The 14,856-nt window shown below is 40.9% G+C and overlaps 1 protein-coding gene across 1 annotated transcript in view; it reads left to right on the forward strand.

Annotated features, from left to right (window-relative positions):
- LOC125766206 (tyrosine-protein kinase Dnt) overlaps nt 1-14,856 on the forward strand; it is an 84,183-nt gene that overhangs the window by 67,407 nt on the left and 1,920 nt on the right. The window lies entirely within an intron of this gene.

A 14,856-nucleotide genomic window follows, 5' to 3' on the forward strand; every position in this document is an offset into this window, starting at 1 on the left:
GACTTTCGAGATGCACTTGCAGGTTAGATTAAGCTTTCGTCTTTTTGTGTGCGTGTGGCAGAAACCATCAAGAAGCACCATCGTGTATTAAACACATTCCAAGGCATCGTCTCAATGGCCGTAAGATATGATAGCCCCAGCGAACACATTATGCATGCCTTGCCGTGTGTGCATTTTCAGTTCAATTTTCTTACTACAGCCACCATGAGGGAAGGTGTTGTTTACGTCCCGGTGTCGTGTTTTGGTTTTTGGTGTGAGCTAGTACCGAGAGTTAATTAAAAACAGTAGCAGTCATAAAAATAAACATTTATCCTCCTTGGAACGCGTAGCTGCGTAGCTAAACAAAAGCATCACAATGTACAAAAGCGTTATAAAAATTCCTTCCAGCCGTGTTACGCACCGGCATGCAACGAGCGTTTTCTGTACTTTCCAACAGTTACAGTGTCCGTTTCAAATTTCATCCGATCTACAGTTTTTTTATTTGAGGAACTCTACTCCTCACTACTCAGAAGTACCAAATTTCCAATCGCGTTGCTCTGGATGAACTGTGGCAGTACGTTTTGTTTAATTAATCGTTCCTCTAATACCTAAATCGATCTCTTGCCTCCATTGTTAGCCGGAAGTCGTACAGGGCGGTACGGTATAAAATATGGTACATTCATAGCGATATCCGAACGCCCCAGTGCGAGTTCTTGGTGCATGCAGATTCAATTTAAGGATTGTTTTCGAACATTGTTCGTCTGTTCAATTCCTCGTGGAGAAAACACACAAAATCCCCGAATCCCCGCTTTCACTGTTCCCCCCAAAACCCAAGAACCTAGGTTCAAGATGTCGGAAAAGAGCATAAAACCCAACGGAACGCTAATTTATTGCCCCTGGAGTAGCGTGGACGTGCCGTTTCACGATTCTTTCCACGGTCAATACCAATGTACCCGGGCCCGCAGAACGGAGGCCGTATGCATGGATGGAAAACCTAACCTAGTCGTCGCCACATAACCTATCCGCAAGTCTCGTTCCCAAGTCATTAAATTAATCGGATTACCGGTCACCCGGTCGATCGCAATGCTACTAGCTAGTGGAAAAAAACGAGAGTGAAACCTATCCGGAAGACGTGATTTTCTGAACAGGGCAAACTTGAATTGCTTGGATGAACGAAAAACCTCGCTGGTCATAAATCTCGTCCAAACGTTCGGGTAACCTGAACAAGAGCTCTAGGTGATAGCTCTAGGCGTTCTGTTTTTTTTCGCCCTCTTTGCTATCTTTTCGACTCCATCGATGATCCGGCTAACCGATCAGTGGATATGAAGATGTTGACTACCTTGACGAGTTGCCAACACAAACAAGTGAGACCTTCTGTCGCTTTTATTTCCCCGTTTTGGTGACATTCTTCTGGACCTGAGAGTCCGGAAAATCATTCCCATCAGCTCACTAAGGCTCGTAAAATGTGCACATCGATATTTTATGGAATTCCTGAAACTCGTTTCTGGCAAATGGAGTTACCAGCTTCATACAGGGGACAATGAATCGCACAAACCGTTCGTACAATACCGCTCGACCATCGATTGCGGCTGATAGCTGGTTTGAATGGCATTAAAATTACACAATTTGCCACCACTGAAGCATATTTTTGTGCTGCATTTTCACGTCCGCAATTGCAAATGCAATTCGCATAAATTACGCATCACTTGTCACGCATTTTTGGGTGGGTAGTGTCAAAGTGGGCTTGACACATTCATCTCCCTACCCACGTGTGGGACATTTGGTAAAATTGGAGCAGAGATTTATCATGGAATTAGTTATCGTTTCGTAGTTTGATTTCAGGCCGTGATGAAGTGTAAATGTACTTTTATCTGTAGGAAATTTAAATATGTAACACACATAGTGCGGGAATATTGAAGTATAGTTTGTTTTTAAATATAATTCAGTACAACGCAAGTGTTACGATCGTACATAATTTAAGTCCAGCAAGGAAACTAGGACAAGAAGTACAGCTGCTACGATAAAGGCTGTATCTTCGGGATGCAATTACAAAACATCATCAATTTTCAGCATAATGTACTGCATTCGTATCTACTGAAGGATCCACCACCAGGCTTCACGCTTCACGAGATTTACCCACTGTCTGGATTTAATTGGCCAAATGGGTTGCCATGTACGCGCTTGACTTTAATCTGCACGCGATTCCAAAATGGCTTGCGGGGCGTTTGATAGGAAGGGATTTTGTTTTAATCGATCGTATGCATTTAACTACCCCGGCCCACCGAAAGGGTAGGAGGGCACAAATGTGAACCAATGATAGGAAGGGCGCTAGAGCGAATATGTACATATATTGTCAGGTGGCGTTGGACGAATTTCATTAATACGCTAAATGAATTGCTACTCATTATTATTATTTTCACCATGATGTGTCCACCATCCATGGCCGGAATGGCACGAAGCTGGAATTGATTGTTTCTTAATTATATTACACACAAGCCTGGGTTGGGTTTATTGCGTAAAAGGATTGATTTCATTTTGTATGAAAGTGGCGATTTTTTTTTTGGGTTTGACTTTGAAAAACTGATTTAAAAAGCATTTTATCAGATTTACTATATTCTACACACGAGTATCGATTGTTTGCTGTGCTGAGAGTGCTTCAATAGCTTCTCGTAGGGTTTATGGTATTGAATTAAACTCATTAACATATTTCACTTTAAAATCTCTTTAAAGACTGTCGGGTTTAACTACAGTCCGTAGCATAATTATAGGGGCAAATGTTTTTCGAGTGTAAAAGAAATTTGAAGAAATTGAAAAGATTGAATAAAAAATAAGTCTTCTGTTTATTCTTAATAAACAAGTAACCATACAGTCATGCTAAGCACTGTTTAGCACCAATGGTTTGACTTGTATTCTACCTTCATCGTGATATGTCGTTGAAAATACAATTGAACCATGTGTGAAGTGACCCGCACAAGAAATACCCATTACAAATACTGACACCAGAGGGTCCTGGGGCGATAAGCATCCCTTAACCTGGAAGCTGCTGTGAAGCCGATCTCCAGAAGGCGAGATGACGATAATGTCACCCAATGAGTTTGAAAAGTGTGATCAATTGTGGGATTAATTATGCGACCACTATACATTCACACTTAACGATCCTTCGAGGATCACTATTTTTTGTTTAAAAAAAAAATCCCTATGCAGCTTCCCGCTTGTTACCTATTGAAATTCATCAAAATCAGGACCTCTTTAACTTTCCGTCGTGTGTGTGTGTGGGTAAAGTCCTTAGCAGTTCGTTGAAAACAGTGGCAAACACACTTCAACAACTGGTATAACCCGGAGGTTCCGCGAACAACCATCAATTATAATCACCGAGAAAATGCAGCTGCCCACCCGGGGAAGGCGTTCAAGTAGAACAAAATGGGCGAAATGGCCAAATCGAGTGGTCGATAGCAAATGGTCCACGGACACTTCAATCGGGTGGTACTTCAATTAAGCTCATCGCTCAGCGCCACACTCTGTTATCGACGGGACATCAGCAAATTTGACACTTTGCCGCACACACACACATCTCGGGACTTCTGGTTTTTGCTGTATTGAATGCAGTTCAGCATGAAAACCAGAATAAATCGAACAATGCAAACATGCTTCTCACATGCTCTTTGTTTTTCCCGCTTTCCCAAAATGCATTTTATTGAACTTTTAAAGTTCCGGTTCCGGTATACCTCCCCGGGCCGGAGCAATACCGAAGCATAGAGGAAAATGGTACAAATAAATGGCAAATTCGTTCTATATTTTTTTTCGCACTAACACACCACTCTTGACGCGTGGTAACGGACCGTTACGAATTTCACCCCTCGGTGATGGTTGCGAGAAAGTTTGAGGGGATGTAACGCGACCCCTGGATGGAATTATTACAAACGGTTTCGTGTGATTTGTATGCTGGTGGTGTACAACCGCGGGAACACCTACCGTGACTGTGAAAAACACTCCTTCAAAATATTGAACTCAAAACGCCACACGCACACACACCTTGTCAACCTCGTCACACTATGTCCGCTTCTAGCGCAGGACTGGAAAAAGGGAAAACTATGGGGTGTGTGTTATAGGTTTGTAAGGCGCTAACAAGCAAATGCTCGTCCTGCTTAATGTAGCGAAATCTCTCCATGATAATTTAATCGCTCAGCTTACATCAAGCTAAAGATGTCGACCATTTGTTTTTGGCACCTTCTCTTCTTCTTTTTTTGGCATTCATTTATTCATTCGCATTCGCTGTGTGTTGCCCTTAGTGTTTCGGCATGATAGGCATCCGGTTCCGGATTGCGATTCTACCGGGAAGGGCGATTGGGTGAGTGTGTGAGGCTTGTAATGTAATTACATTTTTCCGTGAAATGCTCAATGAAATTGTATTTAGCTGAGGTTATGTGCTGGGGCGACGGAAGCGCCAGTGGACGAATATTTGCACTGCTGCACATATGCCGCTTCTACGCAAACGAAGGGCAACGAACCGTGAAATTGGACCGCCGGAAAACACCATTCGGACGAAGGGCGAAGGACATTTTCCCCGATTCGATTGATGACCCAAGAACGGTACGCGTGGGTTTTGTAATCGAATTTTGCGTACGGCAAGCGTATTGGATCACGCTCATGCTGATGTCCTACCGGAAGGCGGGAAATGAGTGAAGGATGTGATTTAACAATTTCATTATAATTTTTACGTCATGTATGTGTGTGTGTGTCTGTGAGTGTTTTGGGTTTGTTTTCACACCAGAATTACACGTTTGTGATGTGATGATTATAGTGCGTTTTTTGTTTGGTTTGTTTACATTTTAAATCGTTACTAAAATTTTTAATCTTATATCCACCTCGTTTTCGTGGTATAACAGCTTTTGCTTCATTTGTTGTGTTGTTTATCTTTTGCTGTAAATCCTCTAATGAACTTAGTTTGCATAAATTTAGGCGCCGACACAAACGTTTTTGTTTAATTTTCAACGGCTTGGAACATCGACAAGTTTTCTCAATTACAACGAAACGAGACAGCTTTAAAGTTCACCATTTCCCACCCATCTTCTCATGAACAAACGTTTGCACTTTAAACTTTCGTCGATTTTACATCAGCTTAGTGTGAACGATTTCACTACCCACGGGGTAAACATTTCAGCTGGCCACATTCCGAGAAATTCTACTTATTGTGCAAAAGATTTTTTCTTTAAAGCAATTTATTTTCTCAATCCCAACCAACACGGTCGCGCCGTTTCGATTGTGTGCCAAATTTTCGCCAGATTATTGACTCAAAACACTTGTCGCCATCCGCTGCCCTGCGAAGAACTTTTTGCGGAAATCGTCCACTTTTCCAGTGAAAATCGTTGACAATTGACGCTCGTTACTGCTGAAATGTCGATGATGCCCGGTTGCCGTCGTTTTTGGGGGGACAGTTTTCCGTCGAAAGAAAATCCACCATCCCACACACACACCCGCCCTTCCTCTCTGGCGTGTTGCAAAAGAAAAGTTTTTGTTATTATAATTTTCCGTATCGCCATCGAAAGCCATCTGACCATTATACGTGCCTCTTCTGTTGTTCCCGGCAAGCAAAACACAAGTGGCCGTGGAATGGTGAAGATCCTTTTTACCGGAACCTTAAGGAAACTAAGTCCCAAAGCGCATTACTTGCCACGTTTCGCATTCCTCCCCCACCCAGCGTTGGCGGAATGGGGAGTTTGATGTCCAAGGATCGAATGAATGAAAATGAGGCGCTTAAAAATAGGGCCGACAAGACACGTTTTTACCCTCCCGAAAAAAGCGGTTCCCATGGTGAGAGAGAGAGAAGGAGCATGAGCACGTGGAATTTTGGCGCATTACAGCGCTATGTAACGAAACCAGGACAAAGCATGAGGTGAGGCCATTTAAAGCAAACGAACCGGCTTTGCTCCTCGCGGATGGCTCGCGTGCCAAGTCACCCGGGCAGCATAATTTCATCGCATAATAAGCTTAAAATATCTTGAAATTCTTCCTCGTCTATAAACACACAGACACACACACAGTCTGCCAACCTTCGCGTCCTCCGTGGCCAACCTTTCCCGTGTAAATGTCAAACAAACGTCATCATCGCGACACATTTTGGCGAATATCTTTCGCGACAGCTCACGCCCGACGACAACGACGACGATCAGCGTTGCGATCGTACATCATAATGAGTACGTTCGGCAAGGAAAAGCATAACTGGGACGGCTTTCCTCTCCAACGCCTTAATGGTATACCCCCCAACCTTGAAGGGGGTTTGCTAACTTCTAAGGGAAAACAACGAAACAAGAAGTTTATACACGCCTCCTGTCAATTTCGATGAAAGATGATTTTACTTCACACTAATTTTCAGCGAGGCGTTGCAACCCTCACATCACCGCCCAGTACGTCTTACCACACACGGTTGTTTCCTATTTTCTAACCTTCCGTGACCACCGTGCATTTCTTACGTATGGAAGGAATTTGTCATTCAGGAGCACCAAAGTGAAATGTGTAGCATTTAATTAACATCGTTTGAGACGCTCGAGAAAGAAGGACCCTCCTTCAAGTGGGCCACAACGCGCAAAGAAGTTGATGCCGTGATGGTGTGCCATTTGTGTTCTGGCCCGGTGAGTAGCATGGGATAGCTTCTTCTATGCCCCCGGCCCCCAGTCTCGCCGTACCGTGCTGTCAGTTCTAATTTAATTATTATTAGCAAATCTGAAGTGCGATACTCCCAGAAGTGTCTCCTCCCATCCAAGAGCACAAGACGAGAACAGATCTTGAAGAAATGGACCGTTTAAGGTGGATCTCTTTTTTATTTCCTCCTATTCTCTTAAAGAAAAGCCAAATCAAATCCATCACTAGCAGCAGTAGGGCAGCTAACGATGGGCGGACAGAATTTCCAATTGAGTTCCAATGTCTGCAGCAGCATAATTGCTCACAAGCTGGAAGTAGTGGCCGGGTGTGTGCTCCCGGTAATTAGTGTGGTTTTGATGCAGCTCTGAACCAATTTATCGACAGAATGATTTGCTACCGGCACAATGAGGGCAAACTGGAAAAATTGATCTTGGAAGAAAAGTCAGAAGAAGGGCAATTCATTATAGTCCTCATTTATTGGGAAAGTTTTGCTAAATGAATCTGTGAGGTTAATAGCGCTGGACGTCTAAGTCTATTAGCTTTCTAAACAATGTGAGAAAATATTATTCCAAGCACACGAAAATGGAGACAATTAATCATGTCCCAATTCTGAAGGGTGAACTTTTTCTTCTACCTCAATCTTTACAAGATCGCTAATTGTATCAACACATGCCGTGGTGTGCAATATGATGTACAATCCAAGACCAGATGCATTTATTCCCATATTATACCACAATCGGTGGAAGAAACCGCAACAAGACATCAGGAACAACAGCGTATATCGGTATAAACGTAAAAATAGTTTGTGGCTTTTTGGTTGATCCATTTCCATCTTCCATCGATGGTTGCGGGATTTCTTCACTGTGAGTGCCTTCCTTCCTCAACCAAAAGACATTCAAAACATAGTCTCACATTACCACCGGTGTTGGGTATGGGTACGTTACTGACCATATCGATCCATTTTCTCACATCTGGCACGGTCACACACCCTGGGTTAACGCTGTGATGGATTGCGGATGGAATGCTAAAGAGATCCGTGTTGAAGCTGTGTGAGTCAAATAAAAAAACCCCAAAACCACCATCCATCCAACAGTCGGGGAAAACAATCGACGAATGGTGATGATTTCCAGACCACTTATGTTGCGCCAAAACGATCTCCCTACCGTCTTACCTACCGCTGCTCACCAATACTTGGTCAGAAGCGATTTTCTATTTTCATCCCCATTCGCAAACCACAAATCGGCCACTAGCCCGTACAAACCATTGCGCGTCATCACAGTGTACCGAATGAAATTAATTAAACGAAGAAATTAATTGAAAAGATGCTCTTTCTGCTCGACACAACCGCACAGCTCTAAACAGTAGGTGGAACCTTGATGAAATTACACAGACAACCCAGGCATGGCGAACGGGGTGGTGCCTTGTGGATGAATGGAACGGATTTTCATTTCGATTGCCACACGCGCATGGTTGCGTCCTTTTTCGCAAAGCTCCTCACCGCCATCGGAATCCTTTTTTTTTTTTGCTTGTAAAAACTACATTCCACCATAACCATACAATCTATGCATATTAAACTGGAAAATCATTTCCCATTCTGACCAGCATTCAGTAGCAGGAAGCTGAAGATGAGCTGAGTTTTTATCCATCTTCCAACCAACGGATTTTTTGTCTGTGTGTGGATAAGAAGATAGAAATAAAAGGATTTTCATCTGCGACTTTTTTTTGCTATAGTTTCTCTCTCTCTTTCTCTCTCGCGCACCAAGAAAATATGTCACAGAAACACAACTTTAACAGTCGGTCCCCGGTACGCTGTCCACAGTCACCGGGTCGAGATGTTTTCCAGCACTCAGAAATATATTATGTGAATGGAATAAATTTTCTGCTGACAGTCCATAATTCTCCTTTTTGGTTTTGTGGAGTCTTTTTTTTTCTTTTCGTTACCATACCCTTACGTGTTCCTTCATAGCCCTGGCATACCATGATTTGAAGGAAATTAAGCAATTAATTCTAATTAAAGCAAAGCACGACCGCACCGCGAATAGCACCGAGCGGATCTGATTTAGCACTTCTCTGCAGAAAGAGTGTCCAACACAAGCAACTAAAAAAAATGGCACCAGGAAATGCGTAAAACACCGGTACCTTTAAGGCTTTTTCGGGGGTTTTCATTCGATCACAGCTTTCACGATCATTTTTGTCTGTGGGATTTAAGCCGTGCGACACAGCCACCGTGTCGCCATCGCGCGTGTAAATCTCCTCGTTTGTGGCCGTGTGACTTGTCGAAGAACCAGCCGAATCTAAAGACATTCGCGGGTGTAATTAATCATTCCGCTAATTTCTGCTGCAACGCAGTGGATAGAGAGGATGATAGTCTGTTGAAGACTTTTCCTTGTGATCGACGCAATTCAGACGTAAACCTGAAGATGGGCCAAAAATTTGTGCAAAAAGGAAAACAGACACGAACTCGGTGACATTTCGTATTTAAATCTTTACTTACTTATCTGTCTCAGCCTTGCCTTCGGAAAGTAAAGTGTGAATTTTAAGAAACTTTGCCTAAAAACATAGTCTGTCCGAAAGTGAAAAGTCGAACCGAATGCAACATTGCGTTAGAGAGAGAGAAATCCAAACGATAGTTTCACCAAAAAAGGGTGGACAAAAGTTTCCAACTTGGAAGGAAAGTTTTTAAATTATAAATTAGCATTGGACTTCGGAAAGGGGTTTTCTTCACTCTAGCAATGGTTGACGAATTTGTTCAGCAAATGGAAAAGTGGTGATTTTAATGCCGGCTTACATCCAAATAAAAGAACTTTACAGACAATGCTGAACGAAGACACGCATAAAAAAAGCTTTTCTTCAAAAAATCATCTACAAAAAAAAGATGTGTCGAATGATACTTTTCTTAGTCTCTTTCTTCGCAATTTTATCACTAAAGTAGTGCTTCTTCTAGCAGCACAACCAACATGGTTTTTGTAATTTTAATTATTTTATACAACTTAAATCCTCTAAAAACACCTTGCAACGAAACTTCTAACTTTTCCTTCGCTCGTTTTTTCACTTCTTTAAATTTGGGTTTCTTTTCGAACAACAAAAAATCACTCCAGTTTCAAGCTATTTGCTCTAAAATGTCGACAAATGAATAGAACAATTAGTTTGAAGCTGTCAAAAAACGTGTGCCGACGTTTTTACTTCTTTTTAATACGGGTTTTTCTATCGTTTCCTCCGGGGAGGTTTTGTTGTTATTGCTTCCTTTTTTTTTCTTTTATTCTATTTTCACGCTTTTATCGGTTTAAGTTCTGTTCTATTGTTTTTCTTTGCTTGCTTTTGCTATGACCTCCATTGTTTGTAAGTAAATTTCGGCTTTTTTTACCTGTTTTGCGGCTCATTGCCGTTTTCTTATGTTTCCTTTTCCACATCCTTTCCTTTACTTCTTCCACCTGGCATTCGTTTGACATTACGTTGTATTGTTCGAAACTTTATTAGAACATTCTAATAAAAACCGACACAAACCGTTTTGCTTGTCTTCTCCTTTTACAATACACTTTTAAGCTCCATTTCCAATTGTGCTCTTAAAACGATTTCGTTTTCCCCGTTTTCCTGTTCTTGTTGGGGTTTCGGATACGGGTCGGATATGGATTCCATTGAGAATTCACTTGTCCGGGGTTTTTTGTAAAAACAATAATGCCGTTCGCACCGCAACATAGCGCATTTCACACCTTCGCTGTTGTGTGGACAGTTCGGTGCAATTCTCCACTTCCCAAACTGAAGTGATCTACCGTACATAATGCAGACAAAAACGGGTGAAACAAAACCAAAAGCAAAAGAAAAAAAAATACCATGGCAAAGTGTGTTGCAGACTAAAACCGATTCCGTTCCGGAAGATTATCAGCCTGGGAAACAGCGGTGACCGACAGACTAACCTGTACCATAAGGGTCGTTCTCACATTGCTAAAAGATCCTCTATAGGAATAAAAAAAATCGAGAAGAAAAATACAATTCCCCAATCTTGCTTTAATCGACTCCAATTCACACTAAATCATAACGACTTGTTGTAAGAGATAGCGTGCTTGCGGTTAGGTTATAATTGAAAACACAGATAATAGTAATAAAAAAACAACATTTCCACAGCACTGAAAAAGAACCTTCCAAACCTCGGGGGTCGCTCTATTGTGGTGGAATAGAAATGCAATTCTACAGCGTTTATCTGATGCATTGGCAATGTCCAACTCAAATGCAGTAAATGGAGAAAAAAGGGAACATTTTTTAAGCCAAATCTAGAAAGTTATTTTTCGCTTAACCAACTTCGAAACCTAGCATGTTACGAAGATAAAACCTTTTCTAAAGTAATTTAAAAACAAACTACAAAAAAAAGAAGTAATCGAAAACGAACACAACTGCAACGATACTTCAATGTCTTCGCTATATCATTCCAATACAATAAGATTCCTTTCAAATGTAGTTATTCAATTTCTGATGCGCTTCCTGTTCAATCTCTGTCTGTCTTCCATTACGAGTACGGTTACCATAGCGCAAAGTGTCCTCTTTCACGCTACACAAGCTTTGTCAATCAACTGAGTAAACTATTTCTCTTCTTCATTTCATCAATCGCATAATCGACGTTTTACCATCGGAATTATTCCCTGTAATTCTCTCTTTTCTTTCCATTTCTGTTCGAAATATGGTTGCCATTGTTGGTTTGCATTCTTAATACTATTGTAGTTCATTTCTTTTTCTATTGGTAGGTGTAATAAATTTTCGTTGTTTTTTTTTGTCCTTCTTCCAACTATCCTATTACCTTATTTAATTTTATAACACAGTGTCAAAAGGGGAACTGTGATTAAGTTATTGTGTAGGTTTTAGATTTATCGCTGATTTGTTTTATCTTTGCATTTCACGCTTCAAATATATTCATCAACCCATTGTTCACCGGCAACCCTAAAAAAATAAATAAAGGAAAAACAAACCAAAAAAAACCGTTTGAAGAAAACAAAACCCATCCAAATGAACTTGGTGTTTGTGCTTAAAATTCGTCACATTCGTTGGTTTTATGTTTGTGTTGTTGTTTTGCTTTCCTCTTTCTATGTTTTTTTTCTTCTTTTTTTGTCGAACGCATAATCCTCACATTAGCATCTAAATCTCTTCTTTTTTCCAAACTGGTACGTTTTGTCTAGGCTTTTTCCTTGTGACACACGCAGTGGAAACATCTCTCTGCCGATGAATCAAGCATCTGTTAGGCTCTCTAGTAAATATTTAGTACCAATTCACCCATCATCAAGGTGTCAACCCGTTTCATCCCTTAAGCGCATTCACACGCACACACAGCCACCGTTGCTAGGGGTGAGCTTTTACAAGGTGCAGCATAGTAAGCGACGAACCCTGCGTCCCAACCTACTTGGTTGTTTATTAAATTTAATCGGATTATCTCTCAATTTTCTGGTTGATTGTTATTATTATCTTACCCCTACGGTTGCAACGTGGTCAGCAAAAAGGGGCCACCAAAAGGAAGAAAAGAAAAAAAACGATACTTTGGAATGGGATTTAATAGACGTTTAACCCACCCTGCGGTGTCACCTAGTTCCCAGATTGATGCGATTTTCTTCGCCCTGCTTGCATGGTGTCCTTTGCTATGAACAATTATTTTCCATCACGCAGAATAAACACTTTGTCGTCTATGCCACATCCATCCCGAGGTTTTAGTGCATTTAATTAGATAAAAACATTTTTACTTATCTTCTTTCCTTTCTCTCTCTCTCTCTTTCGAGAGAGAGAGAGTTGGCCTGCTTATTGTTAGTTGCCCATAATCACACAAACACGACATTATCAACCGGGTACGGGGTGCAGCAAAAAAAAAAAAGATCTGGTGAAGCAAATCTTCTTTTCACGTCCAGATGGGAGGAAAATTAATTCCAAACACCGTTAGTGCGACGAACCGTGAAAAGCGAGCTGTGAGAGAAAAATTCCAAACCTTCGCAAAAAAAAAAAAACTCACACTATTTGCAAGTGCGCGAGAACAAACTCATCAACCAACGACCAAAAAGGCGCCCCAAAGTCTGCACAAATATGCTCGAGAGCTGTTAGTACGGGATGTTGACGGCTACCGTGGCAAGTGTGTATGCATCATTAAATGTCGCCACGTTTTTTTTTGCGTGTGTTTTTTTTATTTTCCCGGTAAGCTCTCATACCCTTTTCCCCGGTCGGAAGTTACCCAGTTTCACATCCGGAGTGTTTTTTTTTTCGGCGTAGTTTTGGCAGTGATTTATATGCCTTTTTTCTTCGCCTCACTTTTCACTGCGTAAATTGAAAAAATTACAGCTAGCAAGGAACAGCAAAAGGTACTATTTAGTGCAAACGTTGTGCCACTGTAAACGGCACACAGCCGCGAATAGCTAAACTGTGAATGGTGTTGGTGAAAAGGTTAAAGCAAAACGATTTACAATGGGATTGTTTTTCGTTTTTTTTTGTTTTGTTTCAAACACAATGCTATTTTTCGCCGATCCGTGTCTAATGTGAGTTTTCGCGCCTTTCCTAACCACGTGTAATGTGGCGCATCATAAAGAGAGAGAGAGAAAGAGAGACAGGTTAATGGCGCGCGCTTGTTAATTGACGGGTAAATTGTTCCTCATCGCGTGCTAAGATCTCTACTAGTGGCAACATTGTTGAGCAAATGAATGTGAAGCATACTGCCCTAAAGAGATTACTAATGTGAATGTAGAGTTTAGATCTAGTCAGTAAAATGTTGGATTTTGTTCGATTCGGGAACGATCGTAGCGGTTGCTTTGGTTAATTGAATCGGAGTTATACATTTGACAGTTATATGCAACATAAACTGGTATACACTAGTACGATCGTACTCGTTTTTCATGGACAGATATCACGATCTTCTGATCGCAGTTATATTGAAGTAGTGTTATTGCTCTTAATATTCTTGTCGATCGCTTTGGGAAATATCGATGCCTATTTGAATATAACAGTATGAACCAAAATTACTATTTACAACTCTGGAGTTGAAATCAGTTTGTTTCGTAATGGTGGTTCATCGTTTATCTTTGATTTATATAGAAGACTCTTAGTAAATCCGTTCTCTTGGAAAGTGATTTGTACAATTAATGGCGTACATCTCTATTGGATCAGAGATCATAAACTTCGGTATGAAGCTATCCAGATGGAATTATTTCCCTTCTTTTTTAAAAAAATATAATCCACCAAATCGTTCCCACCAATCGACCGGGCAATATTAAGCCACCGAGCAGCAATATCAACACGGCACAATGGTAGAAACAAACAACAACAAAAAACGAGGTGGGGAAAGAGAAAAGGTAACTGCAGAAGCCACCGGGCGGATGCAATTTGAGCGGATTAAAATTTATTTTATAGCAGCTTACTGTCGCATTAAGCAGCAACACACTAACGCCTCATAATTCTTGGGCGATAATTGTCGCGCATTGGCTCGGACGTAGAAGAATGGAGGGAAAACCTCCAAACACGACCTAGTGTGTGATACAGTAATAACAGACACACGGAGGCTGCACTCCATTTTGTTTTGCTTTCATTTTTCATATTTTTTTTGTTGTTGCTTTTTAAATGCTTTTGCAAAATTTGCATCGCAATTTTTTTTTTTGCTTCTTTTCGTGGCGCTTGTAAAATGGCATCATGCTATATGTTTCGAAACGCCGCTAGGGAAGCTTTTTTGCTGTTGCTGTTCTACTTATGGCCAACCACGAACACACACAAACTGCACGTAAAGTATGTGAGACTGGAGGAAGCTATTAAATGAAATAAACGCCGGGAAAGAATCTTAATGTGTGAGTTTTTTTTTGTTGATAAACCACATTAAACTTAATGCTGAATTATGATCAACACAATAGTTGGGTGTTGGGTAGGTAAATGAGAATAGTTTCTGCTTGCGGTAGGTAGTAATGTTGTAAGGTTGTTCTGAAAAGATGGGTGAGATAAATTAACTGTATAGTTGGTTGGAGGTTTAAGATGATAAATAATTTTCAGATGGTTGTGAGTCTCCTTCACTATGTAAAACTAATTAAAAGTATTAAATAAAACTTTTCAAATAGCTTGAAATAAAGCAACATAAAATACTTTTCGCCATCATTAAATTGCCCCAAAAAAATATTTCGTTTACAACGAAACGAACGGAAAGATCGTTCAAGCGTATAACAGTTCAACTGTGTATATAGTCGTCGCCGTATAACTCATTTTCAAACTTTTCAACACAAATGAATACCGCAACGA

The sequence above is a fragment of the Anopheles funestus genome, chromosome 2RL (assembly GCF_943734845.2).
Source record: "Anopheles funestus chromosome 2RL, idAnoFuneDA-416_04, whole genome shotgun sequence".
NCBI lineage: Eukaryota > Metazoa > Arthropoda > Insecta > Diptera > Culicidae > Anopheles > Anopheles funestus.